We start from the raw sequence: 15,920 nt of genomic DNA on the forward strand, positions 1-15,920 counted from the left end.
TGTATATATATATATATAATGTGTGTGTGTGTATATATGCAGTGTATATGATACAATGCACTAAATGTGACCTAGGATGCTACATTGGAGAAACCAGCCAGCAATTAAATGGCAGAATGAACATGCGCAGACATTCCATTAAACACAAGGAGAATTCCTATTGCACCCCCAGGGGACCCCATTTCACCCAACATGACCACTAAATCAAGGACCTAAAAATCAAAAGGGACTTCAGTAACACCAAAGAAAGACAAACTTCTTAAGTCAGAACGATTCAACAGCAAGAATACAGAACTCGATGCCGATTTGGGTTTCTGTCCCACTACACAGGTTTTACATAAAGCCCCCCCCTGCTATATGTACTGTATCCCCCCCTCCCGCTATATGTACTGTATTCCCCCCCTGCTATATGTACTGTATTCCCCCCCGCTATATGTACTGAATCCCCCCTCCCGCTATATCTACTGTATCCCCCCCTCCCGCTATATGTACTGTATCCCCCCTCCCGCTATATGTACTGTATCCCCCTGCTATATGTACTGTATCCCCCTGCTATATGTACTGTATCCCCCCGCTATATGTACTGTATTCCCCCCGCTATATGTACTGTATCCCCCCCTCCCGCTATATGTACTGTATCCCCCTGCTATATGTACTGTATCCCCCTGCTATATGTACTGTACCCCCCCGCTATATGTACTGTATTCCCCCCGCTATATGTACTGTATCCCCCCCTCCCGCTATATGTACTGTATCCCCCCCTCCCGCTATATGTACTGTATCCCCCTGCTATATGTACTGTATCCCCCTGCTATATGTACTGTATCCCCCCGCTATATGTACTGTATTCCCCCCGCTATATGTACTGTATCCCCCCCTCCCGCTATATGTACTGTATCCCCCCGCTATATGTACTGTATTCTATTCCCGGTATGTGAGCACCAGCAGCTTTCTTTTTCTGTGTCAGTTTATCTTCAGCAGGGCTCAACCCCCCCTAAACTCCCAGCTCAGAACATGTATGACCCTCTGGGGGGACACGGACTTTTACAACATCTCCCCCTCCCTTATCAGATCTGGGCAGTAACCCCCCCCCACACATTGAATTCTGTGTCGTTTTGCTCAGAAATGTTTTAGACTTGAGAAAGGGAGAGGAGCTCCCGAAAACTTCTCATTCCGAAACTCTGTCCAATAAAAAAGGTTTTATCTCCAGATACTCATTCCATGCGTTATCTGATATTCACAGCGCTGGACTAATACGGCTACGACCTCTACTCTCTCTCTCTATATATATATCTATATGTCTATGTATCTATATATAATCACACTCTCTCTCTCTCTATATATCTATATGTCTATGTATCTATATATAATCACACTCTCTCTCTCTCTATATATATGTCTATGTATCTATATATAATCACACTCTCTCTCTCTATATATATATATATGTCTATGTATCTATATATAATCACACACTCTCTCTCTCTATATATATGTCTATGTATCTATATATAATCACACTCTCTCTCTCTATATATATATATATGTCTATGTATCTATATATAATCACACACTCTCTCTCTCTATATATATGTCTATGTATCTATATATAATCACACTCTCTCTCTCTATATATATATATATGTCTATGTATCTATATATAATCACACACTCTCTCTCTCTATATATATGTCTATGTATCTATATATAATCACACTCTCTCTCTCTATATATATATATATGTCTATGTATCTATATATAATCACACTCTCTCTCTCTCTATATATATGTCTATGTATCTATATATAATCACACTCTCTCTCTCTATATATATATATATGTCTATGTATCTATATATAATCACACACTCTCTCTCTCTATATATATATGTCTATATGTCTATGTATCTATATATATAATCACACTCTCTCTCTCTCTATATATATATATGTCTATGTATCTATATATAATCACACTCTCTCTCTCTATATATATGTCTATATGTCTATGTATCTATATATATAATCACACTCTCTCTCTCTCTATATATATATGTCTATGTATCTATATATAATCACACTCTCTCTCTCTCTATATATATATATGTCTATGTATCTATATATAATCACACACTCTCTCTCTCTATATCTATATGTCTATATGTCTATGTATCTATATATATAATCACACTCTCTCTCTCTCTATATATATATGTCTATGTATCTATATATAATCACACTCTCTCTCTCTATATATATATGTCTATATGTCTATGTATCTATATATATAATCACACTCTCTCTCTCTCTATATATATATGTCTATGTATCTATATATAATCACACTCTCTCTATCTATATGTCTATATGTCTATGTATCTATATATATAATCACACTCTCTCTCTCTCTATATATATATGTCTATGTATCTATATATAATCACACTCTCTCTATATATATGTCTATATGTCTATGTATCTATATATATCACACTCTCTCTCTCTCTCTATATATATATGTCTATGTATCTATATATAATCACACTCTCTCTCTATATATATATGTCTATGTATCTATATATAATCACACTCTCTCTCTATATATATATATATATATGTCTATGTATCTATATATAATCACACTCTCTCTCTCTCTCTATATATATATATGTCTATGTATCTATATATAATCACACACTCTCTCTCTCTATATATATATGTCTATATGTCTATGTATCTATATATAATCACACTCTCTCTCTCTATATATATATGTCTATGTATCTATATATATAATCACACTCTCTCTATATATATGTCTATATGTCTATGTATCTATATATAATCACACTCTCTCTCTATATATATATATATGTCTATGTATCTATATATATCACACTCTCTCTCTCTCTCTATATATATATGTCTATGTATCTATATATAATCACACACTCTCTCTCTCTATATATATATATGTCTATGTATCTATATATAATCACACTCTCTCTCTATATATATATATATGTCTATGTATCTATATATATCACACTCTCTCTCTCTCTCTATATATATATGTCTATGTATCTATATATAATCACACACTCTCTCTCTCTATATATATATATGTCTATGTATCTATATATAATCACACTCTCTCTCTATATATATATATATGTCTATATGTCTATGTATCTATATATAATCACACTCTCTCTCTCTCTATATATATGTCTATGTATCTATATATAATCACACTCTCTCTATATATCTATATATATATGTCTATATGTCTATGTATCTATATATAATCACACACTCTCTCTCTCTATATATATATGTCTATATGTCTATGTATCTATATATAATCACACTCTCTCTCTCTCTATATATATATGTCTATGTATCTATATATATAATCACACTCTCTCTCTATATATATATATGTCTATGTATCTATATATAATCACACTCTCTCTATATATATATATATGTCTATGTATCTATATATAATCACACTCTCTCTCTCTATATATATATATATGTCTATGTATCTATATATAATCACACTCTCTCTCTATATATATATATATATATATATATATATGTCTATGTATCTATATATAATCACACTCTCTCTCTCTATATATATATGTCTATATGTCTATGTATCTATATATATAATCACACTCTCTCTCTCTCTATATATCTATATGTCTATGTATCTATATATAATCACGCTCTCTCTCTATATATATATGTCTATGTATCTATATATAATCACACTCTCTCTCTATATATATATATATATGTCTATGTATCTATATATAATCACACTCTCTCTATATATATATATATATGTCTATGTATCTATATATAATCACACTCTCTCTCTATATATATATGTCTATGTATCTATATATAATCACACTCTCTCTCTCTATATATATATGTCTATGTATCTATATATAATCACACTCTCTCTCTCTATATATATATGTCTATATGTCTATGTATCTATATATATAATCACACTCTCTCTCTCTCTATATATCTATATGTCTATGTATCTATATATAATCACGCTCTCTCTCTATATATATATGTCTATGTATCTATATATAATCACACTCTCTCTATATATATATATATATGTCTATGTATCTATATATAATCACACTCTCTCTCTATATATATATGTCTATGTATCTATATATAATCACACTCTCTCTCTCTATATATATATGTCTATGTATCTATATATAATCACACTCTCTCTCTCTCTATATATATATATGTCTATGTATCTATATATAATCACACTCTCTCTATATATCTATATGTCTATATGTCTATGTATCTATATATATAATCACACTCTCTCTCTCTCTATATATATATATGTCTATGTATCTATATATAATCACACTCTCTCTATATATCTATATGTCTATATGTCTATGTATCTATATATAATCACACTCTCTCTCTATATATATATATGTCTATGTATCTATATATAATCACACTCTCTCTATATATCTATATGTCTATATGTCTATGTATCTATATATAATCACACTCTCTCTCTATATATATATATGTCTATGTATCTATATATAATCACACTCTCTCTATATATCTATATGTCTATATGTCTATGTATCTATATATAATCACACTCTCTCTCTCTATATATATATGTCTATATGTCTATGTATCTATATATAATCACACTCTCTCTCTCTATATATATATATATGTCTATGTATCTATATATAATCACACTCTCTCTCTATATATATCTATATGTCTATATGTCTATGTATCTATATATAATCACACTCTCTCTATATATCTATATGTCTATATGTCTATGTATCTATATATAATCACACTCTCTCTCTCTATATATATATGTCTATGTATCTATATATAATCACACTCTCTCTATATATCTATATGTCTATATGTCTATGTATCTATATATATAATCACACTCTCTCTCTCTCTATATATATATATGTCTATGTATCTATATATAATCACACTCTCTCTATATATCTATATGTCTATATGTCTATGTATCTATTGTGGAAGTTGAATTTTGCTGATTCTGGATGTCAGTACAATGATCTTTACCTCATTGCTTATTCTGCTGATAGCAGATAAGATAACACTACAATCACCTGTCTACCTCATTTCTTAGTTTACTTATGTCTTGTTTGTGTCTCGGAAGAATGTGTACATATGGTATGTTTTCGTATGTTTTCTTTGCTCTAAGTGCCTTGTTGCAAAAGAATCAGAGTCCGCCACGACAAAGGACAAGTTGTCCCTTTCTTGACCTTCTGTAAGTAAAGATTTCACATGTCTGGGGGGGGCTATTTTTTCTTCACCTCTTTAAACCATGTGTGTCAGCAAATCAAAGTAAATATACCAACAGATGGCTAGACAATATGCTAATAACTGTTTGCGCTTCTTTGCCTATATATTGTTAGAAAATTAAGGAGGGGAAGAGAAGTCTGCGAACTGGACTCTCCCCTGTGCGCACTTGAATAAAGAAGCTCTTGCTTACTCAACTCATTGAACTGGTGTCGTCAGATTTCTTGCCGACATTCACACTATATATATATCACACTCTCTCTCTATATCTATATGTCTATGTATCTATATATAATCACACTCTCTCTCTATATATATATGTCTATGTATCTATATATAATCACACTCTCTCTCTCTATATATATATATGTCTATGTATCTATATATAATCACACTCTCTCTCTATATCTATATGTCTATGTATCTATATATAATCACACACTCTCTCTCTCTCTATATATATATGTCTATGTATCTATATATAATCACACTCTCTCTCTCTCTCTATATATATGTCTATGTATCTATATATAATCACACACTCTCTCTCTCTCTATATATATATGTCTATGTATCTATATATAATCACACTCTCTCTCTCTATATATATATATATATGTCTATGTATCTATATATAATCACACTCTCTCTCTATATATATATATATATGTCTATGTATCTATATATATCACACTCTCTCTCTATATCTATATGTCTATGTATCTATATATAATCACACTCTCTCTATATATATATATGTCTATGTATCTATATATAATCACACTCTCTCTCTCTCTATATATATATGTCTATGTATCTATATATAATCACACTCTCTCTATATGTCTATATGTCTATGTATCTATATATAATCACACTCTCTCTCTATATATATATATATATGTCTATGTATCTATATATAATCACACTCTCTCTCTATATATATATATGTCTATGTATCTATATATAATCACACTCTCTCTCTCTATATATATATGTCTATGTATCTATATATATAATCACACTCTCTCTCTCTCTCTATATATATATGTCTATGTATCTATATATAATCACACTCTCTCTCTCTCTCTCTATATATATATATATGTCTATGTATCTATATATAATCACACTCTCTCTCTATATCTATATATATGTCTATATGTCTATGTATCTATATATAATCACACTCTCTCTCTATATATATATGTCTATGTATCTATATATAATCACACTCTCTCTCTCTCTCTATATATATATATATATGTCTATTTATCTATATATAATCACACTCTCTCTATATCTATATATATGTCTATATGTCTATGTATCTATATATAATCACACTCTCTCTCTCTATATATATATGTCTATGTATCTATATATAATCACACTCTCTCTCTCTATATATCTATATGTCTATGTATCTATATATAATCACACTCTCTCTATATATATGTCTATATGTCTATGTATCTATATATATAATCACACTCTCTCTCTCTCTATATATATATGTCTATGTATCTATATATAATCACACACTCTCTCTCTCTATATCTATATGTCTATATGTCTATGTATCTATATATATAATCACACTCTCTCTCTCTCTCTATATATATATGTCTATGTATCTATATATAATCACACTCTCTCTATATATATGTCTATATGTCTATGTATCTATATATATAATCACACTCTCTCTCTCTCTATATATATATGTCTATGTATCTATATATATAATCACACTCTCTCTCTCTCTCTATATATATGTCTATATGTCTATGTATCTATATATAATCACACTCTCTCTCTATATATATATATATGTCTATGTATCTATATATAATCACACTCTCTCTCTATATACCGTATATATGTCTATGTATCTATATATAATCACACTCTCTCTCTCTCTCTATATATATGTCTATGTATCTATATATAATCACACTCTCTCTCTATATATATATGTCTATGTATCTATATATAATCACACTCTCTCTATATATATATATATATGTCTATGTATCTATATATAATCACACACTCTCTCTCTCTATATATATATATGTCTATGTATCTACATATATAATCACACTCTCTCTATATATCTATATGTCTATATGTCTATGTATCTATATATAATCACACTCTCTCTCTATATATATATGTCTATGTATCTATATATAATCACACTCTCTCTATATATATATATATATATGTCTATGTATCTATATATAATCACACTCTCTCTCTCTATATATATATATATATATGTCTATGTATCTATATATAATCACACTCTCTCTCTCTCTATATATATATGTCTATGTATCTATATATAATCACACTCTCTCTCTATATATATATATATATATGTCTATGTATCTATATATAATCACACTCTCTCTCTCTATATATATATGTCTATATGTCTATGTATCTATATATATAATCACACTCTCTCTCTCTCTATATATATATGTCTATGTATCTATATATAATCACACTCTCTCTCTATATCTATATATATGTCTATATGTCTATGTATCTATATATAATCACACTCTCTCTCTCTCTCTATATATATGTCTATGTATCTATATATAATCACACTCTCTCTCTATATATATATGTCTATATGTCTATGTATCTATATATATCACACTCTCTCTCTCTCTATATATATGTCTATGTATCTATATATAATCACACTCTCTCTCTATATATATATGTCTATGTATCTATATATAATCACACTCTCTCTCTATATATATATATGTCTATGTATCTATATATATAATCACACTCTCTCTCTATATCTATATATATGTCTATATGTCTATGTATCTATATATATCACACTCTCTCTATATATATATATGTCTATGTATCTATATATAATCACACTCTCTCTCTCTCTATATATATATGTCTATGTATCTATATATAATCACACTCTCTCTCTATATATATATGTCTATGTATCTATATAAAATCACACTCTCTCTCTATATATATATGTCTATGTATCTATATATAATCACACTCTCTCTCTCTCTCTATATATATATGTCTATATGTCTATGTATCTATATATAATCACACTCTCTCTCTATATATATATGTCTATGTATCTATATATAATCACACTCTCTCTATATGTCTATATGTCTATGTATCTATATATAATCACACTCTCTCTCTCTCTATATATATATATGTCTATGTATCTATATATAATCACACTCTCTCTCTATATATATATATGTCTATGTATCTATATATAATCACACTCTCTCTATATATCTATATGTCTATATGTCTATGTATCTATATATAATCACACTCTCTCTCTATATATATATGTCTATGTATCTATATATAATCACACTCTCTCTCTATATATATATGTCTATGTATCTCTATACATCACACTCTCTCTCTATATATCTATATGTCTATGTATCTATATATAATCACACACTCTCTCTCTCTCTATGTCTATATGTCTATGTATCTATATATAATCACACTCTCTCTCTATATATATATGTCTATGTATCTCTATACATCACACTCTCTCTCTATATATATATGTCTATGTATCTCTATACATCACAGTATATCCCGCGCTGTTGGGCTCATCCTCGGCCCCTCGTAGGTGTATCTGGTTGAAGAACGTCGGTGTTGGGGGCTCTCGGCGTGAGAAGCTCCTTCTACCATTACTGATCATATTCCACCGACGGAGTCTGCGTGTAAAGCCCCCGCCCGCTAAGTCATGCGCAGCCGCCACGCAGCCAATAAATAAACGCAAGCGTGAAACCAAAGTGTTTTATTACACAAATCCGGCAAAATGTGGAATAGGCGACAAAGCGGCAGGCGAGCCGTTTATTATATAAAAAAGATCCCCCAGCAGGTCGGTCTTTGGGGTAAAAACGGGGGGCGCTGTGGCCCCGCCGTCCTGATATCTATAAATAAACCCGCTTTTATCTGCTTCTTCGATTACAAAATATTGGCTAAAATAAGCGCGATCCAAGCTGCCGGTGAACGGGGGAACCGGCCGGTGAACAAAGGAACCGGCCGGGACGGAGACGTCTCCCCAGCGTGAGTTCCGGAGTTTTTGGGCACGTCGAGTTCATCGTTCTTTACAGACACGTGGCATTTTAGGTAAGAAGCAGCCCTTCTTGTACGGGGCAGTAAGGGCCGGTGACGTAGACAATCCGCGACCTCACATGGAGACTCGTCTGATCCGTCTGGCTGCGGGAAGCCAATGTAGGCCACGGAGGACACAGTGGTTCCCAGTGCCTCTGCGTCCTCCGCTCAGGAGCATGATTTCCATCACGTCATCGGCGCTTGCCTCATTGCGATGTCATCATTAGGCGTCATAACCGTGGACAGTGCGGCCATAGTCCCGGGGCGGAATAAATCCTGACACGGCTGGCATGTTGGGAGATTGGAGTCTAGACTTTCTTGCGGAAGAATTTCTTGAAGACGGACATGTTGCGGGGTCTGGCGGTGGGGTTATGACCTCCCTCCCTGCCCCATCTTAGCTGTGATTCTTCAATGCTAGTGGCAAACGAGTGGCAGCGCCCACGGGGTGCTGGCGAGTCCCCAATATATAGAGTGACTGAGTAGCTTGGAGAGTTTTCCTGGCTTGATGGGCTGTTGGGCATCTTCTGGTACGAGACTGTAAGAGAGTAAGAGGTCAATTTCATGTCAGAGGGGGCAGAAAAGGGACTCTGGGGCCCTGCTGCCCCATGGCATAAACAGCTTCCAGGGTAAATCCACCCGGAATAACATGCGACACCCGCCCAGAAAACACGCGAGGCGGCCATATTCCCGTCCCTGAAACCATGTCGCCCTCTAAAATGGTGACACAAGAAGCGTCTGCAGGGCTGGGGTCAACTCTCTAATGCCGGTCTCTGCCCAGCTCCAGACTGTCTCTAATGCCGGTCTCTGCCCAGCTCCAGACTGTCTCTAGCACCGGTCTCTGCCCAGCTCCAGACTGTCTCTAGCACCGGTCTCTGCCCAGCTCCAGACTGTCTCTAGCACCGGTCTCTGCCCAGCTCCAGACTGTCTCTAGCACCGGTCTCTGCCCAGCTCCAGACTGTCTCTAATGCCGGTCTCTGCCCAGCTCCAGACTGTCTCTAGCACCGGTCTCTGCCCAGCTCCAGACTGTCTCTAGCACCGGTCTCTGCCCAGCTCCAGACTGTCTCTAGCACCGGTCTCTGCCCAGCTCCAGACTGTCTCTAGCACCGGTCTCTGCCCAGCTCCAGACTGTCTCTAGCACCGGTCTCTGCCCAGCTCCAGACTGTCTCTAGCACCGGTCTCTGCCCAGCTCCAGACTGTCTCTAATGCCGGTCTCTGCCCAGCTCCAGACTGTCTCTAGCACCGGTCTCTGCCCAGCTCCAGACTGTCTCTAGCACCGGTCTCTGCCCAGCTCCAGACTGTCTCTAGCACCGGTCTCTGCCCAGCTCCAGACTGTCTCTAGCACCGGTCTCTGCCCAGCTCCAGACTGTCTCTAATGCCGGTCTCTGCCCAGCTCCAGACTGTCTCTAGCACCGGTCTCTGCCCAGCTACAGACTGTCTCTAGCACCGGTCTCTGCCCAGCTCCAGACTGTCTCTAGCACCGGTCTCTGCCCAGCTCCAGACTGTCTCTAATGCCGGTCTCTGCCCAGCTCCAGAATGTCTCTAGCACCGGTCTCTGCCCAGCTCCAGACTGTCTCTAGCACCGGTCTCTGCCCAGCTCCAGACTGTCTCTAGCACCGGTCTCTGCCCAGCTCCAGACTGTCTCTAGCACCGGTCTCTGCCCAGCTCCAGACTGTCTCTAATGCCGGTCTCTGCCCAGCTCCAGACTGTCTCTAGCACCGGTCTCTGCCCAGCTCCAGACTGTCTCTAGCACCGGTCTCTGCCCAGCTCCAGACTGTCTCTAGCACCGGTCTCTGCCCAGCTCCAGACTGTCTCTAGCACCGGTCTCTGCCCAGCTCCAGACTGTCTCTAGCGCCGGTCTCTGCCCAGCTCCAGACTGTCTCTAGCGCCGGTCTCTGCCCAGCTCCAGACTGTCTCTAGCACCGGTCTCTGCCCAGCTCCAGACTGTCTCTAGCACCGGTCTCTGCCCAGCTCCAGACTGTCTCTAATGCCGGTCTCTGCCCAGCTCCAGACTGTCTCTAGCACCGGTCTCTGCCCAGCTCCAGACTGTCTCTAGCACCGGTCTCTGCCCAGCTCCAGACTGTCTCTAGCACCGGTCTCTGCCCAGCTCCAGACTGTCTCTGACAGCACGCCAATATTTCTGGTGCTCAAACTGGGCTCCACCAACACCCCAAAATATCACAAAAAGTGGCTCAGCACTCCAGTAAGGTGCATTTAATTCACTGGCCATGGCCCGATAAAGACCATAAGGTCGAAACGTTGCCCTTGTTGTTAAATTAAATATACCTCACTGAACTACTGGAGTGCTGAGCGACTTTATTTGTCTCTAGCGCCAGTCTCTGCCCGGCTCCGGACTGTCTCTAACGTGCGGTCTCTGCCCGGCTCCGGACTGTCTCTAACGTGTGGTCTCTGCCCGGCTCTGGACTGTCTCTAGCGCCGGTCTCTAAGCGTTGGGGTCTTACCAGAGCTGAAGGACTGCGATCGTCTCCGGTTTGCCGCCAGCGCTCTGTCATCCTCAAAAAAAGAGCCGTCAGACCCCTCGGCGGATTCTGCTGGGATTCGGTACCGGGCTTGGGATACGGCAGAGAGAGCGGGCGGCCGGCAACCGTCTGCGCGGGAAAAGAGGAAACAGGATTAGCGTCCTGCGACTATAAGGCGTGCACTTTGGGGTCTTTTATTTTATGGGTTAACCGTCCACCCAGCAATCGCCCGGAATCTGCTTCCCGCGCTTACTCGGCTCTTCGGTGCCCTCTTTGTGGTCCCGGTGCGGCTGTGGTGACCTCTCTACGGTCTCCGGGTCCGGTGCTGCCGTGGGTTGGACCACCTCTGCCATCCAGGATCTGAAGACACGAGTCCTGTGAGCAGAGCCGGGAGGGAGCGGGACAAGCGGCTGTAATACTTGATTTCACCAGTAGGCTGCGCATGAGCACCAGTTACATAGAAACTCAGAACCTGCCGGCAGATCGGCCCCCGCCTGCTGTAAAGACTCAAACCGTAATCAGTCGTCGGTCTTGTCTCACTGTATTACCCTCTACCACTTCTACTGGGAGGCCGTTCCACTTATCTACCACTCTCTCAGTAAAACTTCCTTCCGTTCCATCTCAGTCTCTGACTCTCTAGTGTTGGATTCCGCTCTCTTGTAGTAATTTTTCTCCTCCTTTGGAATAAATTCCCTCCGTCCTTCATCCCTTTATGGATTTAAATGTCTCCCCCCCCATCCCCTCTCTCTTCTCTCTCCCATTCCCTTTCTCTCTTCTCTCTATCTTCTCTCCCTCTCCTCACTCTCTCCCCATCCCATCTCTTTTCTCCCAGTCTCTCTCTCTCCCTCTTCTCTTCCCTGTCTTTCTCCCCTCAGTCCAGGACCATTTTTATTCTGCAGACCGTTCCCCATTTGCTGCGGGTGCCGCTGGGGAGAGACTGGAGCCCACGGCTGGACGTGGCCCTCCCGGCCCGGTAACGCGGACTCACCTGCGGGTGCAGCTGGGAGACGTCTGTAAGCCGAGCGCCGTCTCGCCCAGCAGGTCCGCGTCTTCAATCCCTGAAGATAAACAAAAACCCGTAGGATCTGCGATGCGACCAGAACTGGGCGACGGGCACAAAGGGGTCAAAACTGGCACTGAACTGGGATGGGGCTAATATATCAAGATACCCCTTGTGGGACATCTTTGCCCACCCTCTGTCCATTGGGGCGAGGGGATTTCATTAAATACAACCCCCACCCCCCATCCCGTGAGATTAAATGAATTCCTGGTAGATTGTGTGAGCGGTTTGGTGAGATTTAGCAGGCGAGGGCCACGTCTGGTTATCCCTCGGCTGCCTCCGCTGGGTCTCCTTTCCATCTCGGCGTAGGAGCGTAAAACCTGAACAGAGGTCTCTCTAAGCTGCGTGCTGCCCGAGCAGGTCTGGCCGAGACTCGCCTCCACGTGAACGCCCGGGAACTCGGCCTACGGCCCCTGAACAGACACGGGGCCAACGGGGCCAACAGTCACCCAAAAGGGCCACCCGCGCCGTCTGCAGCCTCCAGGCGCCTCATCGTTCCATCGAAACTAAACGTTTACAATGAGCTTAAAGAGACGCTCAACCCAAACCCCGGTACGGGGCAAATAAACGTAGTGACCCCGTTACGGTCCCAGAAGGAGGACGCACCTGAGTTGTGCTGGAGCTTGGATATCCACTCATGGACGAGGGAGTCCGACGGGGCCCGGAGCAGGTACTCGGAACCATCCAATAACCTGCAGGGACAATGACGGGAGAATGAGGCATGGAGCGGCAAGGAACCGGGGAGGAATTACGTTCGGTGCTCCTGGTTTCTATTACACGTCTAACACATTCTCCGTGTGCTGTTACACGCGTCATCAGGGACCCCCCACAAGATGGAACATGAAACCAGGGAGGGGGGATGGGATGGTGCAGGGGTTCCCACTGGAATGCCCCGTGTGGGGTAATACACACCGCAGGCAGAAGCAGTTGTCTCTCTTGGTGTACTCGGCGCTCGGGGTACACACGGCCCCTGTGAGGTGTAAGGAGAAGGCAGACACGGAGCTCTGCAGGGAGAATACAGAACAGCGGTTACTGCGGGCCACAGAATGCAGCGCAGGCCGGGTGACAGCGTACGCGGTGCTGTACAGCGCAGACCCCGCTAGGTCCCCGGTGCTGCACTCCATCCCCCATTCCCAGCGCACGCAGGGGGCAGAACTCGCCTTGGTCGGGTGCTTGCGGTCCACGTAGAAGCAGAGGGTCCGTCTCACCAGCACCGCGTGATACCAGCTCCAGGTACGGCTGGTGGCCTGCGGGAGACAGAGGAACATGCGCTGCCTCGTTACCCCGACAGAACTGCCCCGGCCCCCCGACTCCACATTCATCATCATCTCAGGGATCCAGCCCCAGTGTACCACTGCACCCCTTTTACTCATCATACTGCCCCCTCCCGATAACCTACTGCCCCCTCCCGATAACCTACTGCCCCTCCCGATAACCTACTGCCCCCTTCCCGAAAACCTTCTGCCTCCCCTTCCGATAACCTTCTGCCCCCTACCCCAGTCACTCTCCCTATGGCCCCCAATCACACCACCTACAAACAATCCTGCCCCCTATCACCCCCTGTCCTAATCGCTCTCTCACTGTACCTATAGCTGCCCCCTCTTACCCTCATACCCTCCCTCCTGCCCCAGTTTCTTACGCTCCCTCCTCCTGCCCCTGGTCACTCACCTTTTTGCCCCCGGGCTGCAGGGTGTGCTTTTTCTCCAGAGGACCCTCCATCAGCTGGAAGTCCAATTTCCGAGGCAGCTGCAGACAAGGGAAGGAAACAAGGGGTTAATAAGCAGTGCAGCACATCCATTTGGCCTTCAGTTATAGGAGAGAGTGGAAGGGGTTAATCCAGGGGAGGACCAACAAGGAACTCTCCAGCTCTCATTAAGCTAAAAACCCAGCAGCCCTCAGTCCTCCCCAACGCTGGCTGAAGGTCATGGGAGTTGTAGCTGCTTGTCCTCTGCGACTGGGAAAAGCCACTGTATGTGCACCCTGCTGCCTCCTGCCCTCCGGAACACAACTCCCATCACCGCGTCACACAGTCCACAGCAGCTTCAGTCTCAGAATACCGGACGGGCAGAACGGTCCCAACGCAGGGGCAATCAGCGCTGAGGGCCACCAGGAGCCACAGCCACCCAGGGGAGGGCAGGCAGTCACCCCGGCGGGGCAGTAGTAAAGCAGAAGAAGGCACTCTGGTAGACAATGTGCCCGAAGCGCCCGGCCGGCCCCATCCAAACACACACATATATATAAACACACAAAAAGACAGCAGAAAGGATCCAGTCATGAGGTAAGTGCTGCCTAAAGACCCCCCGTGGCTGCATGTGGCATCACAACTATAACAAACAAAAGGTTCAGAAAGTGCCCCAAAATTAAAATCAAAGCAGCCCCAGGAGCACCCCCCCTGCATCCACGGGGCCACAGCGGCCCCAAGGAGCCACGTCCTGTTTAGAACACGGAACGGGCTTTAAACGATTCACAAACCGACACTAAAAACAAGCGTTTCCAGATCCAACGTGGCAGCCACTGAACGAAATATTATCGCCTCGGAGCTCGCGGAACAAACCCCTGAACCGCCAACGGGCAGCAACCTCGCACCTCGGTCTGATGGTCAGTGGAGTCGGCCTGGTGAGAGAGGACTTGGGACGGGTGAGGCTGGGGTCGTTTGTGGGGCCACGGGGTGACTGTCAGACGCCCAACAACATCATAGGAGAACCACAAGATTCACCTACCCTTTCTGTCCCGGTGGCCGTCTCTGGGGTCGTCTCCATCTCTTCTCCGCAGCTGCTTGCTCGCGCCGGACCATTCCCAAGAACCTTCTGCTGATGGGAATCCACGCGATTAAGGGCTCCA

At 41.3% G+C, this 15,920-nt stretch overlaps 1 long non-coding RNA gene across 1 annotated transcript; it reads right to left on the reverse strand.

Moving 5' to 3' along the window:
- Nucleotides 1-14,265: 14,265 nt before the first annotated feature.
- LOC128483829 (uncharacterized) lies at nt 14,266-15,860 on the reverse strand. Its single transcript, XR_008351109.1, has 3 exons — nt 15,800-15,860; nt 14,748-14,825; nt 14,266-14,326 (listed from the first exon to the last, which is right to left on the reverse strand). It is a non-coding gene; the product is annotated as an uncharacterized LOC128483829 (long non-coding RNA).
- Nucleotides 15,861-15,920: the final 60 nt, after the last annotated feature.

This window comes from Spea bombifrons, chromosome 3 (assembly GCF_027358695.1).
Source record: "Spea bombifrons isolate aSpeBom1 chromosome 3, aSpeBom1.2.pri, whole genome shotgun sequence".
Taxonomy (NCBI): Eukaryota; Metazoa; Chordata; class Amphibia; order Anura; family Pelobatidae; genus Spea; species Spea bombifrons.